Raw genomic sequence first — 3,668 nt, 5'->3', positions numbered from 1 at the left:
TTCTTGTAAAGCTGTTTTGAAGCAATGCAACTTTGTAAAAAAAACACTATATAAATAAATCTGGCTTGGCTTAACTTAAAATTTAATTTACACCCCATTTAGAAATTACAGATGTGTGTGTGTGTGTGTGTGTTTGTTTGTTTACATATAATATTTAATTTACTTAAGATATTGTGTTCTATATAAATCTGTACTACTTATTTCAGCACACTCTAACAAATGTCTGCATCTAAGCTTACACAAAGAATTAGCTTATTTATTTATTCCTTCAAATTATTGATTCATAAATAAATGAGTTCATTACACATTTCATTCATTCACTCCTGTCTACTGCAATTGCTGATTGAGAAACATGGCATTGACCTTCAGGCCTTGTTCATTAACACAGTATGACAAAAAAATTCAATATCCTCTTGAACTTGAAATATGAACACAAATTCATCCTTTAATTCAGAGAATTCCCCACTCAGGACCTTCCAGGGGGCATTTTGTTGATCATCTGTAACACCTGGTCAAGTAAAGATGCAAGTCGTAAAACATATAAAAATCACATGAAATGATATGTAGCGTCTGTCATATCCCTTTTAGGCAAACATCTACATCAGCTGAATGCACCCCCACTCCTAAAAAACACACAAAATAAAAAACAAATACCATACCAGTTGTTTGATTGCATACTAGTGTAAAAATCCATATTACTTATTTGAATTTTACTTTTAATGAAAGTAAGAGCTTATGCTTGTTCAGAGAATAGTGGGAAAATAAAAACAACACTGTAAGACTATCTAACAGCTTTGACATATTAAACCTGCTTGACATTAAGATGTAGACACCACAGGAATTTCTTGTTCATTTAAAAGATACCATAATGCATAATGTGTAATTAAATGATCAGTTCTGTAGTAGGAGACGAGGTAAAACACATTTGTTTTGTCATGTCATAATAAAATGTACCACGTTAGATACAAACTATCTGTAAGCAAATGTCACTACATAACTATAATGGTAGCGAAGACTACTCTGAAGTGTAGGGGGCTAGTTACGAATGAATATAGCAGTGTACCAAGGGTGTCTTGGGTGTCACAATAGAGAGCGTTGAACCAACTTGAGCTGTTTATTAGGCACACAAGAGAACATACATTAGATGGGAGAGAGCCAGCATTCAGTATTTATGAGGTAGCACACACCGCACAGAACTCTGAATGAGAGGCACAACTTGGATAGCAGAGCAGTCGTTGATGAAGGTAATGGTGAATATTGGTAGTAGTCCTTTAATGAAGCTCTGCACAGGATGAGGGTATGCTCCTTAGAGAGATAGGCCAGAGCTGTATTTATGAGCTTGGTTGCATGGCATGTGAATGGATATGCATGAGTGCCTGGCTATATTTGAGAGCTTAGCCAGATCATAGGCAGGTGGAGATGTGGTTTCCCTGCAACAGATAACAACAGGATTCCCAAAGTAACACTATTGCTAATAAACATACATAACATTGACAAATTAGCTACAGCTTCTCCCCTCATACATCATCAAAATAACATAAACAGAGACGTGTCTCAAATGACACATTTTACACCATTAGCAGTGTTTACACAACGTATGTAATATAACTGACATTATTACAGGATAAACACATTGATGAACAGCAAAAGAAAGTGATTTATATAGCGTTACAGCGTAGTAGATTCACAGTTTAGCTAATAACATGTTAGCACTATTAATAACGAAAATTTTAACAAAAACAAAACATGCAAATCTAACTGTACTCACTCTAATGACGTACATGAACACACCGCGTAACAATCTGGTGCTATTGTCTCCACAACAACCCGATTCATGCCTCACACAGCGAGACACTTGTACAAAACTAGCGCTCTTCCGCCATTGCTTTGAGTGAGCGATACTCGCTGTCAAAATAAAAGTCCTCCTCCGTCTGGGTCTTTTGCACAATGTTTCAAGAAAAGACTCTGTGATTGGTTGAAGGGAGATCGTGCCACGATTGGTCAGCACAGTGTGCTTGTTGTCTGATTGGCTGGAGTAGACGGTGGGCGGAGTCCACCTATTTGTGGATTCTTGTGCACGTCTTGACGTTAGAAATGTTTCAAATCCACAAATGCACAGAACGCGATCCACAAATGAGTGCAGCAATTCACAAATGCACAGAAAGCGATCCACAAATGTGTTCAGCGATTCACAAATGCACAGAAAGCGATCCACAAATGCGCAGGAAGCCATTCACATATAAATAAAATAAATATATATATATTTATAAATATTTTTTCATTTGCAAATCCCATTTTATTTATTTGTGAATTTCCTTCATTTTTATGAAATGTCTAACATATATTTATGGTTCGCTTATTGTGCATTTGTGGATTTAAAAAATATTTATGAAACTCTCTATATTTATTTGTGGATCATAGTATATTTATTCAGAAATACGAAACAAATCTGACCCCATACACGATGTTTGAAAAACGCGTTGGAAAAGGAGACAGGCCGACTACCAAAACACACTTATAGCCAATCAAATCAAATCAAATGCCGGGTTGTGTATGTGTGGGGCGGGTCTATCAACAGAAGGTCCAGATTCTATTGGGGTAGGGGCGTGTTTGTTTAGGTGATTTCAAATATAAACATTGGCTTTCAAACATCATGGACTCCGCCTTTAAGTGCTATAATTGGGTTCCCAGTGCTTCTATCAAAGAAAATGTGAAAAAGAACAACCTAGTTACTTAGTTTTGGTAAACCATTCTCTGCAAGCATGTGGAAAAAATAGGTCATTAAAATTTAGCTCCTCTTGTGATGTCAGAAGGGGATCATATTATGATAATCCGGACCCTTAATCTGACCACGGCACTGGCATTTAGTGCATTTGCCTTTTAAGGGACACACCCAAAACGGCACATTTTTGCTCACACCTACAAAGTGGCAATTTTAACATGCTATAATAAATTATCTATATGGTATTTTGAGCTAGAACTTCACATACATACTCTGGGAAACCAAAGATTTATTTGACATCTTTAAAAAAGTCTTGTGAAATGTCAAATTAGATATAGCTCACATTCATTCAAAGTAGCTACTTCGTTCATAAATATAATAGTTGCACTTTATGTAATAATTGTGAGATGTTGCAGAAGATACCAGATTAACCTTTCAAGAAATTGTAAACATAAGATGCAGTATCAGTCACCGTGTGAGCGGTACAGGATTATCTGACGTTCTGCTAACAAGACTGATGAATGTGTCACCACTAGGGGCTGGCTGTGTTTGGCTAAAACCACGCCCCTTCTCAACTCCCACCTCGAGGAGGTCCCCAAAGCCGACCCAATGACCAGACAAACACGGAAACAGGTAAGTAAAATTTAAAACAAGCTTTATTGAAATCTTAAATACTTAAAAGGATGGGGGGGAAATTTCGGGGAAAGGGGAATTTTAAAACTAATGGCTTCTTCTACTCCCTCCAGGGAGACTACAGCCACGGGTGACAGGGATGGGAAAACGGGGGTGCCAACCACCATCAACGGGGGAAAAAGGAAACGTCAGGCTCCCGCCTGGACCCTGCTGGCCGTGGCGCCCTCCTTCTTCTCTTCCTGGAGGCAGACAACTTCTGGTGTGGCTGTTAGGGGTTTCTCCACTGTCCGTGCCCAATGGCTCTCGGCTTCTT

The 3,668-nt window shown here is 38.1% G+C and overlaps 1 long non-coding RNA gene across 1 annotated transcript; it reads right to left on the bottom strand.

The window, feature by feature from the left end:
* On the bottom strand, positions 1-2,443 carry LOC141351497 (uncharacterized). Its single transcript, XR_012359762.1, has 3 exons — positions 1,769-2,443; positions 1,064-1,430; positions 1-623 (listed from the first exon to the last, which is right to left on the bottom strand). It is a non-coding gene; the product is annotated as an uncharacterized lncRNA (long non-coding RNA).
* Positions 2,444-3,668: the final 1,225 nt, after the last annotated feature.

This window comes from Misgurnus anguillicaudatus, chromosome 20 (genome assembly GCF_027580225.2).
Source record: "Misgurnus anguillicaudatus chromosome 20, ASM2758022v2, whole genome shotgun sequence".
NCBI lineage: Eukaryota > Metazoa > Chordata > Actinopteri > Cypriniformes > Cobitidae > Misgurnus > Misgurnus anguillicaudatus.
Note: the sequence above shows the minus strand (reverse complement) of the source record. Positions and strands in the feature narration are given on the sequence as shown.